An 18,024-nucleotide genomic window follows, 5' to 3' on the forward strand; every position below is an offset into this window, starting at 1 on the left:
GTATTTTTACGCCATCAAACGTAACAAAAAAGAAGGAAATAAAGAAGGACAACAATCATAATTACTAATTTTTATGTTATATATTTTTATATTATATATTATATATGTTTGTATATATTTTATCAATTATTTGATAAATTCTTTACTATTATTTTACACCACCAGATACAATCAAAATCAGCAAAAAATAAGTCTAGGCTTACCATCAGAGAAATCAGGAGGGAGTAGTCTTCCATAGGGAGCAATAGCACTACCCCATCTTGGATTTTGGACATTGTTACAGAAGCTATCATGAGATCTGTACTTTTGGGGTCTGCAGGGTAGATTATCCTCGACGGGGCAGTCACCTTCGTCAACGCTTGCAATTGAAAACGAACCAAGTTGGTTTAGGACTTCATCTTTTGTAAGTTTGTGCCTAAAATAACGTTAAACCGTAAAAGAATGCAACTTTATAATAAAAAAAGTTTTTATAAAAGTTTAACACTATAATAATATAAAACTATGATCATATTAACTTAAAACCAAACAAAATAGCTTTCTAGATACGCTATAACGTTACTACAAGATAATTTCTAAAGCTTTTTCAAATGAAAGCTTTCTCAAATGTTATTTTTTACTGTATTGATTGGATTGTCTATGTTATTTTGTTTTTCTTTTCTTAGCGTTTTTACTCCGCTTAAATTGACAAAACAATCGAGTAACAAATAAATTATTAATTATTATAAGCTAGTTCGATATATTTCAAAAATAAGTAAAAAAAAACAAGTTCTGTCACCTGAAAGTAAGTAGCAACAGTCAAACTTAAAACGAACAGAAATTATTACGAATATGAGGAGGTTTCCCCCTCAATACCCCACTGTTTGTACTAAAGTTTTTAGTACTTTTAAAAAAGCTTCGGATTCTAACTAAGTGACCCTTGTGTTTCATTAATTGTTCTTAACGGATCGGGATAAAAGGTCTTATTGAGTAGTGGCCAAGCATCCTAATATTCCTAATAATTTCTTTTCGTTCAAAGTTGTACTGTTGCTCCTCAATTTCAGTTGAAAAAAAACTTTTTTTTTATTCAATTTCCTGTAGTTTTATACAGTATGCTGGGAAATCCTCCCATAATCCTCCATGAAAAATACCTTGCCGCACGAAAAATTCCTCCATGGAAATATCTTAACACTTACCCCCCCCCCCCTGTAAGAAAATCCCCCTCCCAAAAAGTAGCTGTATACTTCCAAAAAAGCCAATACTATCTGTAAACAACGGGCAAAATTCATAGCTTGTACCTCTTGCCCGGGGGCTGTGAAAGGGCTATCATAAAGATAAAGACATATATCAAGATTTTGATCGAACGAATTTGGGAAAAAATGGGCGTGGGAGAAGGGTCAGCTGTCCTCCAATATTTTTGGTCACACAAAATGAGCACTAGAACTTTAAATCTCCGATAAAACGAACCATCTCTCGATCTTCTAGGATAATTGTCTCGATAAGATTACCTCTGAAAAAAAAGAATAAGCACGTATCTGTGATCTTGCTTCTGGGAAAACATATAAATTTCCATATTTTGATCTATAGAACCTTTGACACCTCTGCAATAAGGTTATCTCATATGCTGAACCGATGGTTGGCTTTGCGCTGAGATCACTTGGTGTTTTGGGGGCGTTTACTGCCTTTCTCAAAAATTGTGAGATTTTTCTCAGGCTCATAGCTTTTGATGGGTAGCACTAAACTTGTGATTTTATTTTTAATAAGTACTAAAATTCGATTCTTTTGATGTATCCACTGTTACCTCGACTCTGTTTATTACAGTTTTGGTTACTATTGAGCAGCATCGCTTCTTACTTACAGCTTGTTACCGCGAACAGAATTTTGGTGCTTTCAGTTTTGAGCAGAGCCCACCCCTTTCGAATCCCGGTCTCGGCATTTTTCTTTAAAGTTTCTTCAAGACGCAGATGTTTGTAAAGCAATAAAAATTGTTTGTTACATAATAATTTATTCTTTGATTATTATGTTAAGCGTACCATATGCTTGTTCAAAGTAAAGAGGTCCAATCCTTAACGAAGTCTTTACACCCTCTCCGATTATAAGAAGATGATAAAAATCGATTTTTTAATAGTAAAATAGCTGTAAAAATGCCTTTTACATCATTGTCCTTCTCCAAAAATGAATGTGCCACTATTGCAATAGATTTCTGGCTATTTCACTTGATTATACTGTGGCTAACAAAACTCCAACAGACACAGAAATCCATGTTGTCCCGGGTTAATTGGCCACCATAGCTATTGGCAAGTCCGAACCCTATTGGTAAGTCCGGTTATAAAACAAGGCAGTATTATTCAGTTTATTTCATCTTTATGGGACTCGTGAAATATATTACGCATCTAAAAAAGCCTCTGGATGGTATATCTTGTGCGAAAGCAGGCGAGCAGGTTTCCCGGCTGGCTTCCCACAAAACGATCAGTTTTACCGAATTTCTTGGCAACTATTATTCAAATTATCGAAAAAAGGTGTTATTTCTTCCCCCTCTTCAAGAAAAACTTACAATGTACGTGCCTATAATATATATTATGCTTAATCCTTTTTTTAAGGATCGTAGGACATATGATTTATCACAGCTTATTTGTTTCTTACGGATCCCCTAACGAACTTCTGTAGAGCCCAAGGGATAGGACGAGCCCCAGAGCCCTAAAAGTCCCAATTGAAAGACCTGATATATACTTTGTGAGTAAATATAACTCACATTTTGTGAGTTAGGAACACGAGGAATTACGAAAAAATACTTAGCTTTAATCAGATTATTATCTTTGCAAAAATATTATTATGATTGTTTCAATGTAATTAATTATCACAAGGTAAAACTACATATATTCAATTTTACAACCTTCGCTTCAATAAAGCAAAATCCTTAACTTATCAACATTAATGACCAACGAATTTTATAAATGTAGTCAACGGTAAAATTAACCTTCAATTAAGGCCGTGATTAAGTGAACTTGAAAACATAGAGCTTCAAAATTGAAGTAAGGTTAGCCTTCTGTCTTTTAATTCTCTAGAGACCGTTGGTTGTCAAAACTTCAAATAGCACCAATTATCAAGTCTTATCAAAGGTTTTGATTGACAGCTTCCTTTGGTGAGATGTTTCAGCCGAGAAATAGTAATATATTTGGCTGGGTAAAAATAAGATTTTACTATTTAAAGTAAAATAAAAATTTTAAGATTTAAAATTTTTAAAAAATTTTTTAATTTTTTTAATTTTTTACTTAAAATTTAAGTAAAAATAAATTTTATTAGTTAAAGATATACACAACTTACAAATTAGCTTACGTAAAGAAACTTCTGTATTCTCATATTTTTATTGCATATATGAGGTGTTTCACCCCCTCGTCAGTACCTCACTCTTCACGCTAAAGCTTAAAATTTGTCACAATTTCTTAAGAATGACCCCTGAATAACAAAAGCCGTAGAATAAATAGTTGGAATGTCTAAAAATACTTTAACGTATAGAGCGAGGTATTAGGAGGTGAGCCCCTCATATGCGTAATAATTTCTGTTCCTTTTAACAGAAATTATTATGGAATATTTACAGGAATTAATATTTACAAGAAAATAATAACAGGAATATTCTGTTCCTTTCAGTTGGAAAACTTTGCCATATTTATTTTTTCATTGTTTTTTTAAATAATACTAGAAAATCCTGCGCTCCCTTCATGGAAATTTTCTTCCCCCATGACAAATTCCTCCGTGAAAAGTTCCCCCAACATATCCCCCTCTTCTCAACCCCTGCCCCCAACCAAATGAAAACGCCCCAGAAAACGTCTGTACACTTCCCAATAACCATTACTATATGTAAGCACTGGTCAGTGTTAGTAACTTGTAGCCCCTCCCACGGGGACTGTGGGGGAGTAGGTCATCCCAAACGGCATAGTTGTAAGGATTTTCGACTACGCTGAATAAAATGGCTATCTCAGAATTTTGATCCGGTGACTGAAAATAATTGGCGTGCGACGGGGGCCTAGGCACCCTCCGATTTTTTTGGTCACTTAAAAAGGGCACTAGAACTTTTCATTTCCGTTAGAATGAACCCTATCGCAACATTCTAGGACCACTGGGTCGATACGATCACCTCTGAAAAAAAAACAACAAAAAAAACAAACAAATAAACACGCATCCGTGATCTGCCTTCTGACAAAAAATACAAAATTCCACATTTTTAAACAGTTCGTAGTAACGAACTGTAGTAAGGAGCGACTAGGCTCAATAGTAACCAAAACTCTAAAAAAAAATGGAATTTTGTTACCAATAGTAATATCAAAAGAATGGCATTTTAATGCTGATTTAAATATATAAGTTACATCAAGAATAGTCTTACCCATCAAAAATTACGAGCCTGAAAATATTTGCCTCATTTTAGAAAATAGGGGGAAACACCCCCTAAAAGTCATACGATCTTAACGAAAATCACACCATCAGATTCAGCGTATCAGAGAACCTTGTTGTAGAAGTTTCAAGCCCCAATCTATAAAAATGTGGAATTTCGCATTTTGTGCCAGAAGACAAATCACGGATGCGTGTTTCTTACGGATCCCCTAACGAACTTCTGTAGAGCCCAAGGGATAGGACGAGCCCCAGAGCCCTAAAAGTCCCAATTGAAAGACCTGATATATACTTTGTGAGTAAATATAACTCACATTTTGTGAGTTAGGAACACGAGGAATTACGAAAAAATACTTAGTTTTAATCAGATTATTATCTTTGCAAAAATATTATTATGATTGTTTCAATGTAATTAATTATCACAAGGTAAAACTACATATATTCAATTTTACAACCTTCGCTTCAATAAAGCAAAATCCTTAACTTATCAACATTAATGACCAACGAATTTTATAAATGTAGTCAACGGTAAAAATCGATTAGATTCAGTTACTTTGACTAATATCAATCACCAAAATGTGTTTCCAAACTTGAAATGTAATCAATCTTGTTGTACCGAATTTTCCTAGCGTGTTGAATTTTTCCTTTTTTAGAAATTTTAAAGTGACTTTTATGGAATGGGAGAGGCCTTGGTCTCACAGGGAGATCCCACTCTTTATGCATGTATTTTCCTGAAAAAAACTAAATATATGGTTGAAAGGGTAAAAGAGATGCTACATTCATATTTTAAATTAGAGGAATTCTTTCATGATTGGAAATACATAAACGACTTTTGAGATCGTTATGTGATCAGAGATCGAGTTCCAATACCCAGAGATAAGTCCCATTCCCCAGCATTTGGTTTCAAACGCCAAAGAAACTTGGAAATAACCCCAATGATATACAGTTTAACCCTAATTTCTTTTTTTTATATTTGACTGTAACCCCAATACTAACTCTTGAAAAACCTCAATCTCGACATCGAATTTACTTTAGTTTAGCAGACTTGTGAACAGATTGGAGCAAAACATGGAATCCTTTGTCCCAATTTCACTAATGGTACGAACTCCATCTCCAGTTTTATTGAGAATTCCTACTTAACTCCAAGCCAAAATTAAAGATACCGAGGAGTTTAACCTAAATTCTACGAGCCTAATAACTTACACAGTTAAAATTGTGACAATTCCAATCTGTAATTCGTAAAGCAAACAAAACGGAATTCACGGTTGAACGATACTAATGGGATTAAAATAATATACAATAAAGCTATTGAAGTAATATAAAATTAATGAGTTGATGAGACATTTTGATAATTAATAGATATTTAACTAAACTGCGATAATCAACCTCCCCTGCATACCTCTCTTTGCGGTACCGACTATTTTCTTCAAGAGACACGACTATTTTCCTAATATTAAAAGATATTAAAGATATTTGTCAAGGAATATAGGTAACTAAAAAGACTGAAAACTTTAGCGGAAATCCAGGGGAAAATAGCTATCGCTATCTAACGATTTCAAAGCTGTCAAAATTACAAAAAATTGCGCTTTACTTTATAGTCATTTGCAAAATAACTTTATAACTTATTTCTGTAACGCTTTTTTGAAAGTAAACTTAAATGATGATACTGATGAAAAAAACTTAAAATCCATCGCTTAAACTTCGAATATCGTTCGACTGAAGTTTAAATGTTATTCTTAAGCCAAAAATAGCAAAAGATTCATATAATAAGCAAAATTGAAATGACTTTAACTTATACAAAATAACTTTAAGAAAATAACTTTATAACTTATTTCTGTAACGCTTTTTTGAAAGTAAGCTTAAATGATGACACTGACGAAAAAACTTAAAACCCATCGTTTAAACTTCGAACATCGTTCGACAGAAGTTTAAATGTTATTCATAAACAAAAAAATAATACGTATAGGCCAAATTAAATCTTTTGAAAAGATGTCGGTTGTTTTTCTAGGACTAAAACTGTTCAGTTGCACTTTTCTTTGTTTTTAACTCGTTCAATGTCAAAAATAAGTCAGAGTTGAATAGTTTTCAAAACATCGTCTTTGACACGCTATTTAAGGTCACTTTACAAGCTCAGATTGAAGCACACGCAATCTTGACAACCTCCTTATTGTTAGTGGTCAACGGATAGCTAAAATTTGATTTTGACTTATTCAATGTCAAAAGTATGCTATTTTTGGATAGTTTTAAAAACGTCATTTTGACATGCTACTTTAAGGGAACGATAAACGCGTCAAATTGGAGCACATGACAAAAAACCTCCCTATAAATGATCGTCGATGGACGTCGCAAATTAGATTTTAACTATTTCATGTCAAAAGCACGGACCGATTTTTATCCCGAACGAATAGACTTAACTTTTAGTTAATGTTTATGTTTTGTTTTCGATAGTGTGTATTCTTTTTTCTCTTTTTTTTGCAGGGTGTACGTGTTTTTTGTCGTTTTTTTTCTGTGAAATACATCTTTTTGGTTTAATCACGAAATAAAATATCTACCTATGTTAAAAGTACGTTCGACCTGAAATTTTTTTAAATGTTATTTTTGAAACGAACACGTCGAAAGCGTCCGAGTGAAGTACAAACTATTTTTAAAACCTCCCTATTTTTGGCAGTCAACAAGTTAATTAAATAAAATTTCTTAATCTCCTTCTTAAACAATTCAAATTATGTTTGTCAAATTGGGTTTGTATTTGTCAAAGCAAGTCAAATTGTGTTAAGCAAGTCAAATTGTGTTTCAAATTTGTGTTTATTGTGTATTAGTTTTTCTCCTTGGTTTCTACACCATTGATAATTCTGTAAATAATAAATTACAAAATAAATAAGATAATAAAAATAATAGGAGATATGAAAATTGATTATGTATACTTGTAGGAGAGTATGACAAAGAGTATGGCAACAACCGATTCCCCTCTGGACATGAAATGCGGAGATTCAACCATCGAGCAGGTCGTGGAGTTCAGGTACCTCGGCAATACTGTGGAGAACTCAGGATCAACTGAGCGAGAAGTGTAGCAGAAAATTGGGCAGGCCAGTGGAGCTTTTAACCGACTTAAGCCAGTATGGCGATCGAAAAAGTATTCCCTGAAGCTGAAATTGAGACTATTTAATAGTAACGTCCTTTCTGCACTTCTCTCCAGCAGTGAGTGCTGGAAGTTGAATCAGCAACAAGAAAGACGGACCCTATCCTTCGAAAACAACTGTCTTCGGAGGATCCTGAACATCGACTGGAGGGATCACGTCACAAACCAGATAGTCCGCTCTATCTCAGGCCAGCCCAGGGTCACATACGTCATCCGGCAACGTAGATGGCGTTACCTTGAGCACGTGATCCGTATGAAGCAAGACAGGATCCCTAGGCTGATCCTAGAATGGCAACCCCAGGGAAATCGCAGGAGAGGTAGACCCAAGAACACGCTGCGTCGCACCTACCAACGGGATTTGTCGAACATCCACACGACGATCCAGCCCCAGTGGGAAGATGTTTGGGAAGCAGGGCACATGCAGGATGACTGGCGGCTCTTCGTGGATGCCCTGGGTGCCTCTGGCGGCACAGGAGGATCTAAGGTCTAAATTAAGGTATATTTGTGTGTTATAATGAATAATAAAACTATACATACACAACCTACATAGCTATAATTCGATTTTACGTACTATTTGCGCTCTTTGCGCAAAGTTTTCCTCGTTCTTTGTGCTAAAGTTCTTTATTGTTTAAAAAAGTATAGTTGCGAGAAAGAGTCAAACTACAGCGTAAAGAGTGAGGCGCTGCGGAGGGGATAACCCCTTTCATACACGGAATAATTTCTGTTCGTTTTAAGTTTTAGTGTCGCTCCTTACTTGTAGTTAAAAAAAACTTGTTTTTTTTTTATTTAATTAAAAACCTCAAGAACGGGCAATACTAAAACCAAAAATAGCAAAAAAATCATATAATAAGCAAAATTGAAACGAACCAAAACTAGCTTTACGTTGCCTGGGCAACGTGAAATGTTGTTTCAGTACCTTGTCGGCTTCACCAACAAAAGTGTTTCAAGAGCAACACTTTGGTCAAGAATCGGATGGAGAGATTTGAAAACATTGGCTAAAGCATCAGCCCGTACACCTCATGAGGGAAGGAGTACAACAGTAACCTCTCAAACTTCCCCCACTATGCTAAAAAAAATTTAGCATAAAGAACGAAGTATTTATCTCCTCCTAAATACCTTGCTCTTTATGCTAAAGCATTTTTAGAACCCTTCATATGCGTAATAATCTCTGTTCGTTTTAAGTTTTGATGCTTCTCCTTACTTTCAATTGAAAAAATTTTTTCATGTTTATATTTTCATTGTTTTTTTTATAGTAATGCTAGAAAGTCCTGCGCCCTTTTCATTGAATTTCTCTTCCCCCATGAAATACTCCTCCAAGGAAAGATCCTCCCATATAGCCCCATCCCCTGAACCCCACACCCAAACCCAAAAAAATCCCCCTGATAACATCAGTACACTTCCCAGTAACCATTACTGTATGTAAACATTGGTCAAAGTTTGTAACTTGCAGCCCCTCCCCCAGGTACTGTGGGGGGTAAGTCATCCCCAAAGACATAGTTATTATGGTTTTCGACTATGCGGAACAAAATGGCTATCTCAAAATTTTGATCCGTTGACTTTGGGAAAAAAATGAGCGTGGGAGGGGGCCTAGGTGCCCTCCAATTTTTTGGTCACTTAAAAAGGGCACTAGAACTTTTCATTTCCGTTAGAATGAGCCCTCTTGCAAAACTCTAGGACCACTTGGTCGATACGATGACCCCTGGGGAAAAAAAACAAAAAAAAAAAAAAAAAAAAATAAACACGCACCCGTGATTTGTCTTCTGGCAAAAAATACGAAATTCCACATTTTTGTAGATTGGACCTTGGAATTTTTTCTATAGGGTTCTCTGATACACTGAATGCGATGGTGTAATTTTCGTTAAGATCCTATGACTTTTAGGGGGTGTTACCCCCTATTTTCCAAAATAAGGCAAATTTTCTCAGGCTCGTAAATTTTGATGACAAAGACTAAATTTGATGAAACTTATATATTTAAAATCAGCATAAAAATCCGATTCTTTTGATATATCTTTTAGTATCGAAATTCCGTTTTTTAGAGTTTCGTTTACTATTGAGCCGGGTCGCTCCTTACTACAGTTCGTTACCACGAACTGTTTGATATTGAACTGTTCCTGGAAAGTTCCTCTAAAATTTTCATCCTGAAGTCGATCAGCATCACAACTTACCGGAAGTTAATTACCAATCCGAAATTTCATCTTTAGATTAACTCTATAAGCACTACTAAATGGTTATTTCTACATTTAACATTTGTCCATCATAAATCTTTGTGAAAGCATTGGGCGACTTGTTTACGATCCCTATCCTACGAGTTACGAAGGTCATGTCATCTTTGTAAATTTTTTTTTAGCCTTTCAACGATTATAAACATGGAGTGAAAAAAAAAATAAGCAAAAAAGTATGTCTAGGACTTACTCCTAGACAGGGATAGGGAGTGCTAGGACTTACTCGGTCAATGGAACTATGTGTATTTACATATATTTCACACATTCGGATTTTTCTTAGCTGGAATCTATCAAAGACAACCCATACAGGGATTCAGGCAGTGGAGTCATTCAAATCGGGCATCATTCTCCAAAAAAAGTTTTAGCGCCACAATAGTGGTGAAGAAAAAAAAAGAAGATGCAGAAGGAGATACTTCAATTTTTCCATTGGGATAAAATGATTTTCCTTGTTGCTCAACATGGGGGACTATAATTCTTCTATTTGCCGTTTTTGGCTATGATGCTATTCAAATGGCAATTTTTCATCATTTGAAATTTTTTCAAAGCGCGTTTTTAAATTTTCGGTTACCGTAGGCTAGATATGTTTATTAACTAGCTTACGGCTGATACCACAGGTATGGTTAAACAAATAGTTTTTTTTATTGAAGTCAGAGCAAAGTTGAAACACAAAACGCGCAAAAAGTATTGCTTCGTAGCTTATAAAATAAATTTCAACTAAATTGGCTACTAAAAATAAAAGCTAAAAAATATTGCTGCGAACAACGCTCAAGATTCCCTGGTGACTAGCGAGAGTTTTTAACCAAATGCGGAACCTCACTCAAATGCAAATCCAAGGAGGCGATAGCCGGCTCACTCCTTGACCTAGACAAAATAGCTGAGTTCAAGTATTTACACTTAAATACGTCCAAGTTGTGTTGGCCATCCTTCCTCCTCAAAATACATTCTGTATTCGCCATTAAAAGGTAATGAAAACAAGGGGTTTGTTACTAGGTCACTTTGTGTACATCAGAGGCGTAACTTGGAGGAACGGAGGCTGCATAAGAGGCATCGGTAGAATAAAAGGTGAGATTATTTTAGAGACATGTTCATAGCTATAGGAAGCAGTTGGAACATTATATACGCCTACAATAGATAGTGTGCAACTCCTTTTAAGCAAAGTACAATGGCCACTGATATGTAAACGCTAATAAAAATTATACAATAATTACTTGAAGAAGCACCTTTTTAACCTTGAAAATTGTACGTGTTTTTTACACCTTAAAAAAAAAAAAAAAACCTGATTACATATAATTACGAAGGCGCTGGGACGACGCACGATTAGATTTCAGGTGTTTAAGTGTAAACACTTCAGACTATGCTGATATCAGCGTTTTAGCCTATGGTTTTTCTAGGTAATGGAGTCAACCAGTTAGAAACAGCGAAACTCAGGGATTATTTTTAGAGTAGGGATGCATATGGTTGCGCTTTGATCGGAAGCTCCGGTTAGTCCCCGGGAATCTTGGATTTAAGTCTTACACCGGCAGTGACCTTTTTAAGCAATATTGTTAATTAGTCAATTTAGCCGAAATATCTTGTCAGTTCTTTTTACCTTTTATCAAAGACAACATGGTAGTGAATGCTGATAATATGGATTTTATTCCAATATACATTTTAGTTTATAAAATATATTTTAGAATTAAACATACTATATATATATATATATATATATATATATATATATATATATATATATATATATATATATATATATATATATATATATATATATATACATATATATATATATATATATATATATATATATATATATATATATATATATATATATAATATATATATATAATATATATATATATATATATATATATATATATATATATATATATATATATATATTAATGCAATTATTTACGTTATATAACAGTGCAATAATAATAACTAATATGTGTTTAATCCAAAAGTCCACATAGACCCTATTCACACAGTCAAAATGAAGGAGCACAGTATCTGCGTGGGAGGAATTAGTTTCGTCAAAAATTCTAACAAAACTCAAAAAATTCAACAAAACAAAAAATTTCCAAAAATTTTAACAAAAAGACGAAGCAACGGACGCTACAACTTCAGCTTAAGATCAACATATATCACAAAACGAAAAAAATCGCAAGGAAGAAAAAACAGTATAATACAAATAAATAATATAAATAATACAAATAATACAAATTTGTCGAAACGTCCGCTCAATCGTCTTCAGAACAAAACTTGGAATTAAAAATTAAAAAACGGAAATAAAAGTACCCAAAACAATGTAAAAAGACAAACCTTAAACAGTATATTGTCCTTAGGACTTTAATCTCTTCTTTCTTATCTTATTTCTTATCGTATTTCTTATCTTTAACTTCTGATTTTGGGCTGAGGACGGTTGACTGGACGGTTGACTCGATCGAAATAATTACACCGTGTTCTTTTGTGTTTTCGACGAAATACCTTAAAGGTATTCTTTTCTCAGAACCCTCTGCCTTTCTATGACGAACAAATCACCGTTCAAATGGGGATATATCCATTTACTTAGACAGTGAAAACAGGTACAAAAATTTAGATATTTTGATCAGATGTAGAGCGATCGTCGTCTGTAGGAATACTTTTATTATATTAGTATATCAATGGAATATTTCTACTGATGACGATCGCTGTATATGTGATCAAAGGTAATGTGTGATCGACACAAAGGTAAAAAGACCTTTGTGTCTGTTTTCACTATCTAAATAAATGGATTTATCCCCATTTGAATGTTTATTTGCATTATTTTGTTTTCATAGGTTATGATTATCTCTTTTTTTCATTGTAATTTAGGTAATTTCGAAGACCACACTACCTTTCCATGACGGTAGATAAAATTTCAAATAGAAGTCCTTTTATTGGACAGTGATAACAACATTCAAAAAATATACCGGATATTTCGATCACATATACAGAGATCGTCATCAGTAAAAATACTCTTTAGCCGGTGTGGTCTTAGAAATTCTTTAATAGAAAACAGAGACCTTAGAGATGTCACCTACCGATTGCATATTTGGCACATAAATTCCCCAGAAGAACTGGTTAAGCCTACAACATGCACATTCGGCACGATTTTTGCGCAATAATGATTAGAACATAACAGAAAAACCTTGACAACCATGAACAGTCAAACATAGAAGGTAGTGCACTGCATGAGGGGTTGTGCACTGTCATTCGTAGGTGTATACATTTTTGAGTATGATAATTCAAAAGCTTTTAGGGGATTTTATTAAATCTGCATCCCTAAACTGACTTTAAAAAGTAATCCGGATTTACTGCACTATCAAGTTTTGAATATTGTGCTTCTAATTCCTGGAGAAACATAACAAAATAGGACACAAAACAGATAAACCTAGCAAAGCATAACATAACTGCACGATTAAAATAGGAAACGATCTACAAGATAGAGCCCTGCCCCTCTAATGGGTACTTGAACGAGAGAGGCCAAGGCCGTACCCGAGGGGTAGTGGGTTGCCCCCATCCCAAAAAAAAATGTTTGTCTGATTCGTAAAAACCTAACAAAAATGGATATAAATACACTTTTTTTGCGTTTTTTATTTTTTTTTTCTACCCCCCCCCCCCGCCGAAAAAAACCTGGATACGGCCTTGACAGAGCCTTTAGGGATGATTATATTAGAAGATTTTCCTAAGGTGTAAGAAAATACAATTTATGGCCCGTAATTTTCAAGTTTTATGGGGAGGGGGGTCACTCAATCCCTTCTCTACTTACAACTTTATAGATGAGCTGGAGATACGTGTTTTTTTTTTCCTCTCTGTTTTTTCGTGTTGTTTCCTAAGTCAATCCGACTGCCTGATAGGATTTTTTATTTTTTTAAACAGTTCGTGGTAACGAACTATAAGTAAGGAGCAACCTGGCTGAATAAATGGAATTTCGAAACCAATAGATACATAAAAAGAATTGGATTTTTATGCTGATTTTAAATATATAAGTTTCATTCAAGTTTAGTCGTACTCAACAAAAGTTACGAGCCTGAGAAAATTTGCCTTATATTCGAGAAAAGGTGGAAAGACCCCCTAAAAGTCATAGAATCTTAATGACAATCACACCATCAGATTCAGCGTGTCAGAGAACCCTAATGAAGATGTTTTAAGCTCCTCTATGCACAAATGAGAAATTTTTCACTTTTTGTCAGAAGAACGATCACGGATGCGTGTTTATTTGTTGTTTTTTTCCCAGGGGTGATCGTGTCGACCCAGTGATCTTAGAACTTTACAAGAGGGTTTATTCGAACGAAAATTAAAAGTTAAAATGCCTATTTTAAGGGACCAAAAAATTGAAGAGCAACTAGGCCCCCTCCCACGCTCATTTTTTCAAAATTCGCTGGATGAATATTTTGAGATAGCCAATTTGTTCAGCATAGTCGAGATATCTAATATCTATATCTTTGAGAACGATTTTGGCCCCCACAGTCCCCAGGGGATGGGCTGCGATTTATGAACTTTGCTTGTTGTTTACATATAGTATTGGTTATTGGTAAGTATACATACGTTTTCAGGGGGGATTTTTTTCTGGTGGGGGGGTCGGGGGGATTTGGTTACGTGGGATGATCTTTCCGCGGAAGAAGTTTTCATAGGGGAATATAATTTCTATGAAGGGGGGCTGGATATCCCAGCACTATTTGAAAAACGATCAGAAATCAAATTAAAAAAAAATAGGTTTTTAACAGAAAGTAAGGAGTAACATTAAAACTTATAACGAATAGAAAATATTACGCATATGAGATGGGTTGCCTTTCCTCAGTAGCTCGCTCTTACACTAAAGTTTATTTTTTTACTTTTAAAAGAGGTAATTATTCTAAATAGCCTTTGTGATTCAGGAGTCATTCTTAAAAAATTGAAAGAAAAATCAAACTTGGGTTATTATAAGGTTATTATTCGTTTTTAAAAAGTAAAATTATTATACAAATTTCGTTGTGATTATTCATGTACGGTGAGCCAAATTCAAAACCTGTATTAATCCAAAAAAGTTAAGAAATTAAATAAAAAAACGAAGTTTTTTAACTAAAAGTAAGGAGCGACATTAGAACTTAAAACAAACAGAGATTATTCCGTATATGAAAGGGGCTGTCCCCTCCTCAACGCCCTGCTTTAGCAATAAAACGCTAAAGTTTTTTAGTTGTGCGAAAGAGTACGGAATAATTTCTGTTCGTTCGAAATTTTAATGTCACTCCCTACTTTCAGTTAAAAAAAAGTTTTTCATTTAAGTTTAACTTAAAAAAATGAAATTGAACGTCTCTGATAAGAAGAAGTAAGAATTTGTTTTTTTGTTTTTATTTTATTTTATATTTTTTATTGGTTATTGGTAAGTATACAGACGTGTTCAGGGGAGGATTTTTTCTGCTGGGGAGAGTCGGAGTTTCGGGTTACGTGGAAGTATCTTTCCATGCAAGAATTTTTCATGGGGGAATATAAATTCCACGAAGGGGGCGCTTTAGTTTTAGTTTTCGTTTTAGTTGTTATGTTAGCTAACAATTCTTTGTTAGCTTGCAGAAACACAGTTACTAGTAAAATTTAGATAAAATTTAGGGGTTGGGGTTGAAGTACGACGAACTTCGAATATGATGTTGGGAAAGAGTCAACTTTTCCGTTCTTCACCGGGCTGTTGTTTCGTTTTTAATGCTTGTTATCTGCAAAGCACTTAGGCTAGCTTTTTCAAGGCATGTTAATGAACACAGATTTTTGTCAATTTTGCAAAAAGAAGAAAGTTTATTTTTCTTCAAAAAGAACTATCTTTTTATATTCTTAGATTAGCTTTTCAGATTTTTCTTTTTATTCATTCTAAGACAACAATAATGCAGTCTTGAGAAATTCTCAAATCAGCTTAAAATTTCATCTAATTAATATACTTTTAAGAAAACTTCTCTAGTACTATACAACGCTAAATTCAAAGTCTTTTTTTTGGGCGACAACTTAAACAATACTAAACTAGAAAACAAATTTCTTCTTAAATTCGTACTTCTCCAAATCCATGAAATACAAATAGAGACACCGACCCATTCCCCTTCCTCCACGTTCCAGGTCTTTGGTCATGAATCACTCCAGTTGCTAAACTTTTTCTAATGGAAAAAGAAATGAACCGACACGGACACTTATCACAAAGATGAGTTCCCATTTTTTTTTAGTATACAGTTATATACTCAAGACTTCCTGATATAGGTAACTACAAATTTATGGGTATCAAGGACAAATTAAATTGAATGGTGAGACATTAGTTCAACTAGCAATATATAACACGTATCTCCTTTTTTTTTTTGACGACTTGTATTTCTGGTGAGTTAATAACCTAGTCAAAATAATATCCCTCCCTCTAGTATGTAAACAAATGCCGCCAAGGACATAACGTTTAACAAAAAGTTGCATGCGAAAGGTAAATATACCCTATACCCTACGAACAAGATATTTAACTTTTTCTTATTGAGGTTTTTCACCTTGGAAATCAAAGAACTGTATCTTCAGCTATATTTTTTAGGTCGCAATATTTAGTAAAATGTATTAGCATCGAGGGGCTACCCACTGGCATACTTCAGTCACACTATACCTCTTCATGCCAAGCATGGAACCCCCCGTGGTGGCGCGCACCATCCGGTGCACATAATTTTCAAAAATAGGCCACCTTAAATTTTTGTCTCATTAATTAGTTTGATGTGATATTTTCATTCTCTGCCAATTTCACCGAAAATAAGTTTCTGTAAATATATACATATACATATATATATATATATATATATATATATATATATATATATATATATATATATATATATATATATATATATATATATATATATATATATATATATATATATATATATATAAAAATAAGTTGTCTGTCTGTGGATGGATGGATGGATGGATCAGGTGACGTTACCTGAAAAAACTGGATCAGGTGACGTAAAAACTGAAAAAACTAAAAAAAGGCAAAAACTACAAAAAAAACTAAAAACTAATAAAAAAAATAAAAAAGCTAAAAAACTAAAAAAACTATAAAGGTAAAAACCAATAAAAAACTAAAAAAAAAACTGAAAAAACTAAAAAAAGGCAAAAACTACAAAAAAAACTAAAAACTAATAAAAAAAGTAAAAAAGCTAAAAAACTATAAAAACTAAAAAAAGGTAAAAAACTAAAAAAAATAAAAAATAAAAAAAAAACTAAAAAAAAGGAAAAAACTGAAAAATAAGCTAAAATAAAGGTAAAAACCAATAAAAAACTAAAAAAAAAAGGAAAAAACTAATAAATGACGACACTCAAAGAGAAAGCGACCAGGACAAAAGGAATGTTCGATTAGCAATCAACAAAGCACCGGGACACAGGGAGTATAAATGACGACCAGGACACAAGTAAAAAAAAAAATTAACAAAACTAAAAAGAAGGTAAAAACTACAAAAAAACTAAAAAGAAAAAAAAAACTAAAAACTAATAAAAAAAACTAAAAAATCTAAAAATCTAAATAAACTAAAAAAGAAAAAAAAAGGAAAAAAATAAAGGAGAAAAACAAAACTAAAAAACGAATGTATATACAAACCGGTACACCGGGATACAAATGACGACCGGGACACAGGGAATATAAATGACGACCGGGACACAGGGACACAACTACAACGGGGACACCGGGGGAAACAGGGGGATATAAATGACGACCGGGACAAAAAAACTAAAAAGAAAAAAAAAACTAAAAACTAATAAAAAAACTAAAAAATCTAAAAATCTAAATAAACTAAAAAAGAAAAAAAAGGAAAAAAATAAAGGAGAAAAACAAAACTAAAAAACGAATGTATATACAGACCGGTACACCGGGATAAAAATGACGACCGGGACACAGGGAATATAAATGACGACCGGGACACAGGGACACAACTACAACGGGGACACCGGGGGAAACAGGGGGATATAAATGACGACCGGGACAAAAAAACTAAAAAGAAAAAAAAACTAAAAACTAATAAAAAAACTAAAAAATCTAAAAATCTAAATAAGCTAAAAAAGAAAAAAAAGGAAAAAAATAAAGGAGAAAAACAAAACTAAAAAACGAATGTATATACAGACCGGGACATTGGGATACAAATGACGACCGGGACCCGGGACACAGGGAATATAAATGACGACCGGGACACAGGGACACAACTACAACGGGGACACCGGGGGAAACAGGGGGATGTAAATGACGACCGGGACACCGGGACAGGGAATGGTCGATTAGCAATCACCATCAACAAAGCTCAAGGGCAA

The sequence above is a fragment of the Artemia franciscana genome, chromosome 20 (assembly GCF_032884065.1).
Source record: "Artemia franciscana chromosome 20, ASM3288406v1, whole genome shotgun sequence".
NCBI classification, from domain to species: Eukaryota; Metazoa; Arthropoda; class Branchiopoda; order Anostraca; family Artemiidae; genus Artemia; species Artemia franciscana.